Source organism: Oreochromis aureus, linkage group 17, assembly GCF_013358895.1.
Source record: "Oreochromis aureus strain Israel breed Guangdong linkage group 17, ZZ_aureus, whole genome shotgun sequence".
NCBI lineage: Eukaryota > Metazoa > Chordata > Actinopteri > Cichliformes > Cichlidae > Oreochromis > Oreochromis aureus.
In genome coordinates, this window is record NC_052958.1 from 8,623,110 (window position 1) to 8,640,189 (window position 17,080).

A 17,080-nucleotide genomic window follows, 5' to 3' on the forward strand; every position below is an offset into this window, starting at 1 on the left:
CATTAGCATTAGGAGAAAGTAATTGTCTATACCATTTGTTAGTCCAAACTTTCCTTAAAGCATCAGCGTGATCTTTATTCTGACTACATTTGATATTTTTGTCCTTTTACACATGTTTTTGTCCATTTAACCTCCCGCTGATCAGTTTACATGATTTAATTTCTGGGGAAATAGATGGCTTTACATCAGTGTTGGGTTTAGAGCTTTTATTGACAACAGCAGGAGAAGTTAGAAGTCAGGAACATGAACTCTACATGTGTTCAGTCGTCATGTCCTCATATTGTTTTAAGCTGTGAAGGACATGAGTGTGTTTAAGTAGAAGTCCTCATATGGTAGGACCAGTGATTGTAGTGTGTGTTACACTGTCCTCATATTGTTTTAAGCTGTGAAGGACATGAGTGTGTTTCAGTTGCCTTCTTCATGTGGTTGGACCAACAACTCTAGTGTGTGTTACACTGTCCTCATATTGTTGGTAGCAGAACTGTACAGTGTTAAGTTTCTTTAGAATCTGGTATAAGGAAGTCGGATCCTTCTGTAATAATGTTCACTGCTACAAATATGATCTGTAGTTGATCATCTAGTTGGGATTTATACTAGAGAATGTTTCTGACGTTATATTGTTGTCTTTTGTTGCAGACACCAAGTGCTGAGGTCCTGTCTCAGCCTCATACAGACCAATCGGTGAGTGACTTACCCACTTCATTCTTCCAACAGGTTACACATCATATTTTTGTATTTGGTATCAAGTATATGTGTCAGATGGGCCTAGTGCATAAATGAAATGCACTTTAATTGTATTAAAACAATCAGTTTCAGTCAAAGTTAACCAAAATCAACATTAGCATTAGGAGAAAGTAATTGTCTATACCATTTGTTAGTCCAAACTTTCCCTTTAAGCATCAGCTTGATCTTTATTCTGACTACATTTGATATTTTTGTCCTTTTACACGTTTTTGTCCATTTAACCTCCCGCTGATCAGTTTACATGATTTAATTTCTGGGGAAATAGATGGCTTTACATCAGTGTTGGGTTTAGAGCTTTTATTGACAACAGCAGGAGAAGTTAGAAGTCAGGAACATGAACTCTACATGTGTTCAGTCGTCATGTCCTCATATTGTTTTAAGCTGTGAAGGACATGAGTGTGTTTAAGTAGAAGTCCTCATATGGTAGGACCAGTGATTGTAGTGTGTGTGTTACACTGTCCTCATATTGTTGGTAGCAGAACTGTACAGTGTTAAGTTTCTTTAGAATCTGGTATAAGGAAGTCAGATCCTTCTGTAATAATGTTCACTGCTACAAATATGATCTGTAGTTAATTATCTAGTCGGGATTTATCCTAGAGAATGTTTCTGACGTTATATTGTTGTCTTTTGTTGCAGACACCAAGTGCTGAGGTCCTGTCTCAGCCTCATACAGACCAATCGGTGAGTGACATACCCACTTCATTCTTCCAACAGGTTACACATCATGTTTTTGTATTTGGTATCAAGTATATGTGCCAGTTGGGCCTAGTGCATAAATGAAATGCACTTTGATTGTTTTAATACAATCAGTTTGAGGAAAAGTTTCCCAAAATCAACATTAGTATTAGGAGAAAGCAATTGTCTATACCATTTGTTAGTCCAAACTTTCCTTAAAGCATCAGCTTGATCTTTATTCTGACTACATTTGATATTTTTGTCCTTTTACACGTTTTTGTCCATTTAACCTCCCGCCGATCAGTTTACATGATTTAATTTCTGGGGAAATAGATGGCTTTACATCAGTGTTGGGTTTAGAGCTTTTATTGACAACAGCAGGAGAAGTTAGAAGTCAGGAACATGAACTCTACATGTGTTCAGTCGTCATGTCCTCATATTGTTTTAAGCTGTGAAGGACATGAGTGTGTTTAAGAAGAAGTCCTCATATGGTAGGACCAGTGATTGTAGTGTGTGTTACAATGTCCTCATATTGTTTTAAGCTGTGAAGGACATGAGTGTGTTTAAGTAGAAGTCCTCATATGGTAGGACCAGTGATTGTAGTGTGTGTTACACTGTCCTCATATTGTTTTAAGCTGTGAAGGACATGAGTGTGTTTCAGTTGCCTTCTTCATGTGGTTGGACCAACAACTCTAGTGTGTGTTACACTGTCCTCATATTGTTGGTAGCAGAACTGTACAGTGTTAAGTTTCTTTAGAATCTGGTATAAGGAAGTCGGATCCTTCTGTAATAATGTTCACTGCTACAAATATGATCTGTAGTTGATCATCTAGTCGGGATTTATACTAGAGAATGTTTCTGACGTTATATTGTTGTCTTTTGTTGCAGACACCAAGTGCTGAGGTCCTGTCTCAGCCTCATACAGACCAATCGGTGAGTGACTTACCCACTTCATTCTTCCAACAGGTTACACATCATATTTTTGTATTTGGTATCAAGTATATGTGTCAGATGGGCCTAGTGCATAAATGAAATGTACTTTAATTGTATTAAAACAATCAGTTTCAGTCAAAGTTAACCAAAATCAACATTAGCATTAGGAGAAAGTAATTGTCTATACCAGGGTGCCCAATCCCAGTCCTCGAGAGCTACTGTCCTGCAGCTTTTAGATGCATCCCTACTCCAACACAGCTGAATCAAATAGTTGGATTACCAATTCGGCATGCCATCAAGTCTGGCAAAGGCCTGATAACGAGCCATTCATTTGATTCAGGTGTGCTCGAACAAGGACGCATCTAAAAGCTGCAGGGCAGTAGCTCTCGAGGACTGGGATTGGGCACCCCTGGTCTATACCATTTGTTAGTCCAAACTTACCCTTAAAGCATCAGCTTGATCTTTATTCTGACTACATTTGATATTTTTGTCCTTTTACACATGTTTTTGTCCATTTAACCTCCCGCTGATCAGTTTACATGATTTAATTTCTGGGGAAATAGATGGCTTTACATCAGTGTTGGGTTTAGAGCTTTTATTGACAACAGCAGGAGAAGTTAGAAGTCAGGAACATGAACTCTACATGTGTTCAGTCGTCATGTCCTCATATTGTTTTAAGCTGTGAAGGACATGAGTGTGTTTAAGTAGAAGTCCTCATGTGGTAGGACCAGTGATTGTAGTGTGTGTGTTACACTGTCCTCATATTGTTTTAAGCTGTGAAGGACATGAGTGTGTTTAAGAAGAAGTCCTCATATGGTAGGACCAGTGATTGTAGTGTGTGTTACAATGTCCTCATATTGTTTTAAGCTGTGAAGGACATGAGTGTGTTTCAGTTGCCTTCCTCATGTGGTTGGACCAACAACTCTAGTGTGTGTTACACTGTCCTCATATTGTTGGTAGCAGAACTGTACAGTGTTAAGTTTCTATAGAATCTTGTATAAGGAAGTCGGATCCTTCTGTGAATAATGTTCACTGCTACAAATATGATCTGTAGTTGATCATCTAGTCGGGATTTATACTAGAGAATGTTTCTGACGTTATATTGTTGTCTTTTGTTGCAGACACCAAGTGCTGAGGTCCTGTCTCAGCCTCATACAGACCAATTGGTGAGTGACATACCCACTTCATTCTTCCAACAGGTTACACATCATGTTTTTGTATTTAGTAATCAAGTTTATGTGTCAGTTGGGCCTAGTGCATAAATTAAATGCACTTTGATTGTATTAAAACAATCAGTTTGAGTCAAAGTTTCCCAAAATCAACATTAGCTTTACTTCTTTGTGAAGATCTTAGGAGAAAGAAATTGGCGTACCATTTGTTAGTTCTAACTTTCCCTTTAAAGCATCAGCTTGATATTTATTCCTACTAAATTTGATATTTTTGTGTTTTTGTGTTACATTGTCCTCATATTGTTTTAAGCTGTGAAGGACATGAATGTGTTTTTGTAGCCTTTCTCAATTGGTAGAACCAACAACTCTAGTTTGTGTTACATTGCTCCTTTAAAGTGCTCCAGTAGAAAGCAAGGTTTAAGAACATTTTGTATTCACATTATAAACTATAAACTAGAATATTTTCTATCTTTTCTTGCATTCACATTAAGATATTTTCTTTTGTTTCCATTTATGACAGCTGGGAAGGTGAGAAGCAAGTGGACAAATGATGAAGTAAAGGTTGCTGCAAAGTACCAGGTAAAAGGAATGTGACTGCTGCTTCCAAGCAGAGCCGGCAGCTCGTAAAGGCAGAGACTGGGTTGCCATAAAGTACTACATCCACAACAGGATCATTGCATTAAAAGAAAGATGCAAGGAAAAAAAGAAACAACCAAGAGAGATACTTTGTTGCTTCCACAGTTATGTCAATATTGTAGTTTTCTGTATTGCATTGTTCTTACTCATAAATCTGTGGTTTATGCTGGGTGCTTTTTCCAATTAAATGATAAGAAAGGCAGATAATGTTCCACGTTTTTATTGACATGAACATTCACTACAAAATGAATTAATGCATTACAATATTAAGACTTAAAAAGTAGACTGACCACATTTGACCTATGTCTTTTTTTTAAGTCTCTACACAGCTCATATTTACTGTTTTATTAACACATAAATGTCTGATATTTCTGTCAGAAGTTACCCGACTGGTGAGCATTACTATTGTGCATCCATGCCTATTATATTGTAATCTCAAAAGGAGCCAAGCTTAAAAATACAGAACCTACCCTTACCTGGTCCTTATAAGTCATATATACTTGAAAATTATGTGTTTCCATGGGCTTCACAATTCACCTAAACATGAAATATCAGTGTGTGACCTTATGGTACTCATAAGTCACATAAACCTGACAGTGTCCTCACAAGTAGCATTAAATTCAGGTTTGACCAAAATTTCACCCTAGCCAAAATCTCAACAGATGGGCGTGTTCCTGGAAGCATGGGTCAAACTTTGTGTGATTCCCATGCCTCTAGGACCTTCAGAAAGGCACGTTCCCATTTGTCACATTTTTGTCATAGGTCCTGATATTTCACGAAAACACGTATGTGTGTGTGTGTGTGTGTGTGTGTGTGTGTGTGTGTGTGTGTAACGGTCTCGCTGTTGCACTGGCATTCATTACAACTGCGCTGGTGGCGTGGCCCCCTGCAGCCCAAAGCTTTAGGTAAATAAAAGCGGTAGGACTAAAAGGGCTGTTTTGCACTCAGAACTCAACAGCCTTTTTTTGAAGTAAGCTGCCCTGATGCGCATGACTTTAACCACACATTCATCACATCAAGCGATGTCAAATTTATTTCTAAAGCATTTTATACATAAACAGGTTAATTACAAGGTGGTCCACAGAGCGAGAGACATCACTCTGTCGCCTGGAGGGGGGGGCTGAGTCAGCCAACATTAACCACATTAGGGGAGCTTATGTGAGCACTAAGGCAGGAGTTTGGCAGAGTGGTGAGAAAGTATAGTAATAGGGTGCACAGTGAGCTCATTAATACAAAGAGCTCTTGTACATTGATGAGTGATGCTCTAAATTCAGCAGCATCCCAGGATTAGTCGAGCATTTGTTTTTTTAATCTGTGCATTCAGGATTAATTGTGCCACATGGTCATTATGTGGATTTACTGTACATTGAGCGATTATTTGGCGACACAAAGGCTCAGGTTTGTTATGATCTCATTATTACTATGACGACCAAAAGGGTTTACAGTTTTCCCATTACAAATATAGAGCACTACTGCATGCAATGCATTTTGTTAGTGAAAAAAAAAAAAAATGCAGTTCCCTTACAAAATAAGACTGCATTTTTACATGCACTTTAATAACATGGTTATTATTTTATTTCTGTGGGAACCTGATTTCTTAAATAAACAACCTAGTAAATTAGAGTAAAGGATTAGGTTAAACCCGGATGACACAGCGGAATATCTGACAGCATAACCTGATTTTCTTGCTATGTTTACGCTTACCTAGGATTCTATAGGGGGGTTTAACAATTTCTTGTCATGCTCATACACATTGGTTTAAGGAGGAGTATATTGTTTTGTACCTGACCACTTTCATTTCACTTATGAATCAAACATACAAAAGGCACCTAACTCGAGGGACACACCACTCGAGAACTTAACAAAGAACAAATTTAGAATTTTAACTTTAGAGACTTTACCCTTTTTACTAGCAGCCTGTCACAAAGACATCTATGGAAAAAAGGAAGATAACAGTTTGAAAGGCATAATTTTTGGTTCATATGTTTTTTGCAAGACTAAGATTTTTCCCAAAGAGCTATTAGCCACAAACTTGGAATATCCTAGCATAGTGTACAGTTTGTCCTTTAATAGGAGGAATTGGGACAAGTGGAGGACAAAAGAAGCAATGGGTATAGAAACTATCCATCTTAGAAAATAGAAATAAAAAACAACAGCAAAGGTCCAACAGAGGACTTACAACATCCATCTGACCCTCACTTGATCCATCTACTGTTCATTCAAGCCTCATCAAAAATGGTCTCAAGGGAAACAGCACAACATGGCTGAGGTATGCCAAATTACACAAGAACTGGACTGAAAATCAGTGGTAGTGGCAGCAAATTGTAACCAGTATGTACAGAGGAGGTACTACAGTGAGTGTCAACAACTATCTATATAATATAGTCGAGGCTCTGTCACAATTTGTAAGCTTCATTTTAGCCATTGGTGTTTAAGGTTAAAAAAGTCAACAGATGTTGCAGTGCAGACACAAAAAAAAGGGGTTACTACATTCAAATAGCTCCTAAAAGTTATTGGATAGAAATGTGGAGCTTGATGTCAAGCCATAGTCTTTCTCCAGCTTTTATCAGTTTTTTTTTTTTTTTTTTTTAACCAACTTAAACTATAAACTTTTAATCATGTTTGTAATGACCATTTCAGAAAATAGTGCCATACTTGAAGGGGTGTTTTGATTTTTGGTTTGGAGGACTTACAAATCATAAATGCTTTATTATTTTTCCAACAAGCCCCAAGTTGCATGCAAAGCCTTTATAGTGGACTGAAATATTCACATGTAGAATTTATGATTAAGTAAGCTCCATTGTGTCTCAGCATTAAATGAATTCATGCAGTTGTGTCCTTGTCCACATTATCACCATGAGATTAATAAGGCCCGTCAATCAACTTAGCAATATTAACTCAGAATGATGGCGACAGAATTCCACACACACACTCACAAAATTCCACACAGCACATTAACCCCATCCTTCTGGACTGCTGCCCTGCAGAAATAAGTTATTAGTAGTAATTATTAATAGGTCTCTGCAGACCTGCGGACAATAATATCTTGCTGTGCCCAGTAGCTGCTGTTATAACAGCCAGGCGATCACATCTTGGTTTGGCAGAACGTCAATATCACGCCACAGTGTTTGCATTCCCAGCTCGCCGGCTTCAATAATTCGGGAGTCACGCTGCGTTTGTTGACATTTATTCCTTTCTTGACTTAGCTGTGTGTCTGCACAGGAAGGAGATAATGTGGAGAAATATTGTAGGTGGTATTACTTTTAAAATCAGTATGCATCCATAAAAATGTCTTGAGATTCATCTAATGTAAGTTATTGTTTTAATACATCTGTTTGATAACCCCTTAAAACATCCGAACTGCATGATGGTATGCTAATTATGAGAGGCTTTTTAAATCCGTGATGGGTTTCTAATTCCTTAGACACAGACTCAAACACCTTATAGGATACACATGAGGTTCCATACCTGTTTATATATCTACAGCTGCGTCTGTTTGTCTAATATCAATCTGCAGCTGAATGCAAATACACCTCTGGTTTACACCCATGCTCTACCTTAAAGGGAAGGCCGAGCTCCTATAGTTTAAAATCTTCTCTTTCAGCTGTGCCCTTTATGTTGGACTCCAGCGAGATTTTCACGTTATATAGTAAGACATGATGAGACAGACAGACATCTGCGCCTGAACTCTGGATGACTTATCATCCTCGAGCAAAAGCCCATCACTTTCTGCTTGTAACTGTCAGCTTGTCATCTGCACCTGTAGCGATGATAGTTTTTACAGATTTCACCGTAGGTGTCGTGGTATTTTAAAGATTTAATATGGATTATATCCAATGACATAGGCATTGTTATTATTGTGAAATGCAGGAAACAGTTCACATTCTAGTTTCATATGCACATTTCATTGCTTCATAAGCTTTGTTACTGGGACAGGTTTAAATAGATGCACCTCAGGACAGAAAACATTTTGTCAGAGCTGAATAATAAATTCCAAGTTTAGCGAGTATGACCTCTTTTCTTTGAAGACACATCCTGCATTAGGATAATGCACTGACTCCTCTCCTCTGACCACAGTGTCCTTTGTACAAATCACTTTTGACAGGGTTCACCAGCCTCCTCCTCGCAGATTACTCATCTCATTACCATGTCCTGTTTGGTAGCTCTTCAAATGTGAGCAAGCCAGGCAAAAAATAACCTGGTCCTTCTTACTAGAATGAATGTTACCTGAAATATGCCAAATTAAAGTTCGTAATCAGGTGTAGAAGTGGCACAATCACCAGTTCACATGTAAAAAGAATCTGTTACTTGAAGCACAGCAGAAGTATTACACAGTCATGACATCAACACATAGAGAACCCAGCTGAGAGTATCCAATCAAGATCATCAAGGTAATGAGTCCTCAGGTTTCACACGTCACCGTGGGGAGTGATCAATTATGTATGTAACAATGTGCGTTGGCATGTTATTGACACTACACTAGCATGACATGGGTGGAACAGGCCCGCGGCACGGATGAGATGCGCAAGCAATTACAGATTTATGCAAACCACAGCCACACAAGCCCTGCACACACTCACGCTTGTTCAAACCTCCGATGTCGCACAGCTCATTCCTAAACAGGAATAAAAATTAGTCAAAAGGCAGAGAAGCTGCATGTAGATGTTAAACATAAGAACTTTATTAATTATCCTTAAATCATTTACTGTATCACTCTCCAAATGACATGTACCATAATGTTTTTATCATAGTGAGAGCGTATGCCATTTAAGAAGTAGGTTGTTTCTCACTTTTACATCACAGGGCCTCACCTGTGGGACTAATAAAGGCCATCTTATCTTATCTTATCTTATCTTAAACCCTATAACAAGTTTTCTGATCATGCTGGATGGCGACACCAATGTTTTTAAAGAATAGTGTTTATACACCCTAAGCATTATGTACTGTTGATACACCTTTCTTGGAATAATGAAAATAATAATCCTATCTTAATCCTGTTGTGATAGATAGCAGTTTTTGCTGAAGCAGATTATGAATCTTTCCAGATAGCTGCCCAGCAGCTTTGATTTCATTTGGGTGGGTTATTAATCACCTTTTTTAGGCTATGGCTAAAGAGACACCTAAAAACCTCGTTACTAGCAGACTGATAAACTGCTAAATGCTTAAAGCAAAAGGGTGAAGCTGATATAATGTTGAGAAGGAAGTTCCCTGAACTTAATACCCATTTCCTTTTTACATGCAAAGACAAGATTCCCTAAGGGTCTCTGGAGGTTTGCTGTCAGACTTACTGGAAACAATAGTGGGTCAGAAGTCAGTTCACAGACCTGTGTCTCCTGGGACCTGCAAAACAGCTCCAACTCAACGTGAAATAAAGGACAAGAATGTAATATGTGCCTTAAAATATTCCCTAGAAATTACGTCTATGTTTTAATGACGAACATTCCCCTGAGTGACTTGTCTTAGTCATATCAAGCTAAGAAGATGAATGAATATAATGACTTCTCCACATCCTACTTAAGCAGCAGCCTTGTCTACATTTTCCATCTCGTTATCACAGATAATGCGCAAACAAAATACACAGACAGGGAGCAAGTAATCACCCAGCCCCTCCCTATACTGATATGACATCATTGTACTGCACAGTTACTGGGACAGCCCTGAAACGGTAACATTTCTATCCTCCCACCGACAGCAGCCTTTAGATGTATATTGTTTGTTCCCGCAAAGGAATCAAATATAGACTGACTAGATGTTCTGTACCTATACAGAAGGTCTGTATCTAGGCTACCCTTCTCCAGGCCAGTATAATTATCTGCTCTCAACCTAATAATATGCAGACTTAACCTCAATTTGACCCCAGATTAAACCCATCCCCCTTATGTGTATGTCCAAGCAAAAACAATAGACAAGTTCTGGAAGTGCTCCCTCTCATTGTTTACATCCTCCCAAAGTAACGCAACAGATGATATCTCATTATCAAAACACATTATGTCATAAGGCTGCTGTCAGAGTTTTGACACATCAAGTCCTGGCTCATGAAACTGTTAAGAAACCACATCAACGTTTCAATTAAAGTAAATAAAGACCACAAAAAGACAGCCCAAATAAAGCGCATTTAGGTCATTGTATTGTAGAGAGCTTCAGTGGATTTGCAGCCTAAATTTAAGTATGATACAAAAGGTTTTTAGTTTTATGGAAGTATATAGAGGCCATCCTGAAAAAAAAAAAAACAAAAACAAAAAAAAAAACAGATAATGAGGAAAATGACAGTTTATCTTCAACCAAGCAGCCGAAAGATAAAAATGGCACTTTTTGAATCAGTATCTGTGGCTAGCAATTCCCAACTTTACCTTTTCTGAAAACATTTTCACACAGACTGCAACCCTAACTGTTCCAGGTCAAACCTGACAGAGGTCCATATTGGATTAGGCATTCACCTGTGTTTAACCTGCTAGCTTACTACTACCACCAAGTCCACATGATGCTGGGTTGTGCTGACGTTTGAATAGCACAGCTAATAGTTTTTGCCTTCATTTGTGCCCCCGCGCTCCATGTTTTTCCCAAGCAGCTTCCTCACCTAACCACAGTATTTCAAACTGGCTACTTGAAGTTCTGTTGTACTGTTTGCTCCTACCAAGTTCTCTATTCAGATGCTATTCTTATTCGCTCTAAATGAATGCTCTGTATTGGACACATAGAGGACTTGATAGAAATGTTGACCAGCTTTCCAAGCGGCGCATATTTCTTTAATGCGTTTCTGCAAGACTCCCTCAGGACTGTAGATTAATGAGGAGAGAGCCTGAGCTGGAGAGGTTTTGGTGACAGGGCTCTCTATCTTTGTCTCTCTCTTCTCGACCCCCTGGAGTCTCACAAAACTGAGAAGGGCCCCAGTTGGAAGCGGGACCGCTGCTGGAAGCCATACCGCACGCATGACACAAACATGCACACGCTCTCTTTTTCTCTGTCGGACACGAAGTACTCTTAAGACAAGCGTATAAAACCTTTTAATTGCACGCTTTTTTTGTTTACAGCAGGGATAATGTTTGAGTATTTCTGTATGGCAAGGAATTTTTTTGTGGACAGCTGGGGGATGAATTACAGAGAGAGAGGAGGATATAACAGGAGAAGACAAAGAAAGAAGAAAAGCAGAAGAGAAGCAAGACTGCAACCTCTTGCATTTACATTCATGATCAGCCAAGTAAACACTAAGACCCAGTTTTGTGCGTTGCATGTGTTTTTCTTGTCAGTTGTTATTTGTTACAAGCACGGGAAAGACGCACAGGACTGATTTCATTTGGACTATTAGGCCACTTTGTTTTGGCTATTGCTCAATGCTCTGCCTGCTGCAGAAATCAATTACATGTGTGGAACATTTGTAGTCCAATCTCCCAATGATTCACAATACAAATTGGGAATGTGGAGCTTTAATTGAGCCCAGGGCTGGGTTTTTTTTAAGTATTTATAATTCACTGGTAAAGGGACGATTCAAACACTAAACAATATACACATGCAAGGCATCATTGCATGTGTATATTCAGTTGTTCAGAGTGGTTTATATAACATAGTTGTAGCCAGCTTCAATGAAATTGGAAACTACTGTATACAATGTACACAATATTAAATGTTGTATGTCTTCATATACATACAGTTACTCATTACAACAAATCACAGCAGTAGCAACAGACAAAGAAACAGAAGCCTTCCCAGTGCTGATTGGGGTTACAAGTTTACATATGCATGAACAGGTAAATATGAATATGAATCTATGAATCCTGTGTGTGTGTGTGTGTGTGTGTGTGTGTGTGTGTGTGTGTGTGTGTGTGTGTGTGTGTGTGCTACAGTGTGAGTGCATGGACACAGAGAGAGGTTGTTCGCAGGCCCCTGTCCCTCCCCATTCCTCTACAAGCCCACATGTGTTTTATTAGCAGGCAGGCCCATCGGACTGTAAATTCCAACGGCGGGCTGGCCTGAGGATACGCACGGCCCGAGGTTGAGAAAGATGACAGGCATGGGAGGAATAACTTCCCTTCTTGTCTGGCCTCCATTTTTTCTGTCCTTTTAAGTGTCTGTCTTTTGAATGTACTCCAACAAATTCTTTCTGTTCTATCTTATACTTTCCTCACACTGTCTTTTGTTTCTGCAGCTCTACCTTTCTCTCTCTTTCCTCTTCCCTCCATCTGATTTCCTCCCCCTACTTACTTTGTTTCTCTGTTAGTGCGACTCTACTGATTGTTCTGTGACTCCAAAACCACAGCATTCCCACAACAGCAAACACTTATAAGACAAGAGCTGCGGCTTAAACAATGGTTTCCGTTTGCCCCGGGACAAAATAACTCACTCTCTTCCGCCTCCAAACACACAAAACCCTCTCTCTTGCTTGATCTCGCTCTCTCTCTCTCCCTCTCTCTCACATACACACACACACACACACACACACACACACACACACACACACACACACACACACACACACACACACACACACACACACACACACACACACACACACACACACACACACACACACACAGACGCTGACAGACACAACAGATAAAGCAGAAACATGCACACACTCCCACACAAACACTCAGACACTGATACTCACGCCCCAGTATCTATCATTACAATTTATGTTAGCTCTCCAATTCTCCAGCCCTTTCCCTCTCCATCAATATGACAATCACAATTAGAGCATGACACGGCAGGTCGTGACCTGCACCCCACTGATGCCCCCTGAACCCTGACACCCTCATCACGGTGATAGACACACACACACACACAGACCATTGGGTGCAACAGCAGGCTTTCACTTTTATAGTAGCAAAGAAAAGAAAAGTGCAAGTGACTGAGGTTTAGCCTATAATCAGCATTTCCTTGTCCTCTAAAAAAAGCAAAGCCTAAGCTAAAGGGAAAGTTAGAGTTTAACATAGGGATTAAACTTGATGCTGTTTTCCACTCAGAGGTAACTACACATTTTCTCCTATCAAAAGACCCAAAGATGGTTTGTGTGTTGGCACACTATACACATAACCAATGTGTCCAAAAACCTTTCTTTAGCCTTTTTAAACATCTGATATGAAAAGTTGAATTCAATTGGAGTCATACTTCTGTAAACAATTTGCTTGCCCTGAGGGAAGCTACTAAGTTTACTAGTTTATTCGCCAGCCACTGCTATTAGGTAAGTGTAGCTTTTAATTATTGTCACATGCTGCAGTGCAACTAAGAAATAATCCATCAACAACTGTACGAACCTGATTAAAACCTGTTTTAATATCTATAATATTATCCTGATAACGCTGTAAGACCTGCTAGGAAAGCCGTTCTTCTACTCCACCAGACATAACAAGAAATTTTAAACAAGGATAATTCTTTCTTTCTTTTTAGAAGCTTAGCATAAAGATATGCTGCACATGAATAGTGCTAATGAAAACCCACAGAAACCAAGAATGACCACTGATTTTTCTTGCCATGGCTGGTGGAGGAGAAGAACAGCTTTCCCACCAGGTAATTATCAAGATCATTCAGAGCAGTAGACCCACAACACCCTGCGCACAAAAGGACCATCAAAACTTCTTCTGGAAACCCAAGGTCAAATGGCCACAGGCTAGCAACAAGGAAGCTTGACGATGCTTTGATGAGTGCTTACTTAATATCCTGAAGAAAGTGCTAAGAAGGAGCTCAGATGCTACATATTTTGTCATCTCATCTATGTGGAAGGGGAAAGCCAATTTGGAGACATGCCTAAGAGAGCCACTGTTCCAGACAAAGCAAAAGACAAGAGGGAAATCCTACAGCTGGTCAAAGAATGTTGCCTTCTGAGGAAATCACGGAGGAAAGCCGAGGGGAAAAAAGGCTTAGGAAACTGAGAAAGATCAGTGAAAGGCTTTAGCACCTCAAGATAACTGAAAGATCAAGAAGTGCAGATAGCGAGGGCAAGGTTTTTCCATGCCATACCAAGGCCATGCAGCTGGAGTGTTACACTAAAGACCAGCTGTGAAGTAGTTCAAATGCAAGACCCCTTGCATTTGAACTACTTCTACTAACCAGGCAGTTACCAGTCCACCTGAGTTTGATACCACTCCTTCAAAGTGGAGGTCAAACAGATAAAAGAATGAGCAAGAGCATCATCGGAACCTGGATCTATTAGTGTACCCTACAAGCTGCTCAACTGATCATGAAAGTTTATGAGAGGTGTTTGGAAAAATCTGTCCCACTTGAGGTTTCCCAAAACTTTAACCCGTTCAGAGGCATTGCTCTGTTGAATGTGGAGGGAAAGATCTTCTGTCAACCGAACCATTTAAATCCTGGCAAATAACTACTTCGATACTAGTTGCGAGCACGCAGGTGTCCCAGGGTTTCCTATACTCCACAGTGATGTAGTAGCACACCCAGATAGCGAAATGCAGCAGGAGAGAGGGTAGATCCCTGCCAGACCAACAACTCCCAGCCATCTGTTGCTACATGGATTATGTCACCACTTTTCTCTAGACAGAAGCTTGTACCTGTAGATTCGTTAAAAGTCTGAAGGAGCATCTATCACTGGCCCAGAAGGAAATCAAGCCTGCCAAGTCCAGCAACTTGTCAGTCAGGAAACTGCAAAGGAACAATAAACACCTTCTACTCAACAGACTGACCCCTCTTGGTAGAAGGACTCCTGAGAAGACTTGATAGGCTTTCCAGTGCTGGCTTCTCTATTTACCCCATGTCCACTGCAGTTACAGCCCAACATCAGGATGGTCTGCAGAAGATTGACCAGTGCTTCCTTCCAAGGTTGGTGAGTGTTACCAGTCCATATTATATCGATACCTAATGTGGCCTCTGAAACTGAGTGACATCACATTATCAACAGTCTTAAAATTGGAAGCAAAAGCTAACAATTTCCTTTGAAAATGGATAGGTCTCACTCGCTGTCTTTGTACCACAGCACTGTTTGTCAGAGACATCTTGCAACTTCCATTACATCCCTGGGTTACAGAAAGGAAAAGGGTAAGACTCAGTTGAGCAGAAAATCACCAGATCTGGCAAATCAAATTTCCAGCCCTCAAGTTGGTACAGGAAATAAGTGACATGTGACTTACCTGAGCTAATCTCCTGTACTTATTTCATGCAGTACATTATTTTTACATAGAATAAATTAAATTTTAAAAAGCTATGAGATGTTGCCTTTTAAATGACATCTTGTGCATTATTTTCGGGATTACAATATTTTTCAATAAATTTACTTTTCATTTGGGTTTGGGTTGTGTTTTCTCAATAGGTGAAAATTCTATTGATAAAATAAACTTAATAAAAAGGTGGATGTTAAATGAACTCTACCCTAGACTGATCACTGGAGACCTGATGAGATACCTGGTGGACCTGAATGCAAGATACCAGAAGTAAGTAAGTAAGTAAACTTTATTTATTAAGCGCTTTTCGCAGATAGACAATCACAAAGCGCTGTACATAAGTATTAAAATAAACAATACCCCATGAGAAGGCAGAATAAAAGTCCAAAATTGTACAACTTTAAACCAGAGACGAGCAGTAGATGTACGTGAAACCATAAAGGCCAGGAAACAATCCAGCAGCCGTCAAAGACAGGTAGGAAAAATCCACAAGGAATACTAAAAATAGCTGGAATGTTTCACGACAAAAAGCATATGAGTACAAGATAATTTATCAAGGTGTAAGGGAAAAACTAACGTATAGACTGAGGAGACTGAATTGAAATAGGTGACACTAACGAGCACGGGGCAACTGAGGAAGGAAGGAAAACTGATAGGAAAACTAATAAAGACAGGAAGTGCAAATACAGCAGGAAGTAGCTTTAATAATTGTTTAGTTTAATATCTAAAGTGGCAAAAAAAAAAATCACTGTATTTCTTGAACTCTGAATTTTAGATATCCCGTAGACAATGAGAAAAACTGTTAAATCCAAACAAGGACATAAAAAGCTCGCAGTCTTCATTAAGATATTCATTATTATACTTTTCCCATGCGATTAATGACATTAAGCTGAAATAAGAAGAATCCTGACACTGTTCAGTTTTATCGCTTGTTACGTGGAAGTCAACTGGAAAAGAGTTAGGAGGTAAAAACTTCTTTAGAGGAGTTTATGAGTGGTGACGCCATTGTTCTGTGCAGTTTAATTACCTTTCTGCCAGCAGGTCTGGTTCCCATTATGTCTGCTAACAGCCAGCTCTCCTCTGCTCTGCTCTCCTTCCCGCTGCCTTGTCCTCAGCTGGCATCTTTTTCACCACAAAATATACTCATCTCAACATGTATTGCACTCTAGCATTCAAACTTTCAGCGCTGGTTTCACTAGAACAATTAGAAATGTTTGCCGGCAGCGCTACCCGGTTGCATTTCTGTTCAGTTAAAGCCAGTTATCACGAGTTTTCTAATTCTACATGTGGTGTACTAATGTAAAATGTCAGTCACAATGGGATACTTGCATCGTGCTGCGCTATAAAAAACTATTAATCAGAACCAGGATGCTGGCTCATCAGGGTTTTTCCATATGACAAACTTGGCACTGGAAAAGGTGTTGCATGCCTTAATGATATGCTTGAAGCTCCAAGTTTTGACAGCGTACTGGCTCTGACCCAAGAGATGTTAAGATGGAGAGTGTTTGGCTCTAGCAGACAGGCTTGTCACTGTTTTCCCCTGCTGAAGACAGGATGTGGACACAGTGTCGTAGCTTACCACTGAGCTAAGGAGAAGCAGGATTCAGGAGACAGATGCCCTCTTTACCTTTGAGATCAGACTTATAACTACTTTTTAAATAAACCTTGTAGTTATGGCTGGATCAGGTGACCCCAAGTCATCCCTTAGTTTTCTTGCAGTATGTTCAGGCTGCTGGAGGCCCTTCCCATGGATTTCACTACTATTGCATGCCGTTAAATTGTGTTTTCCTTCTCCCACAGTGTCTGTTTTATCCC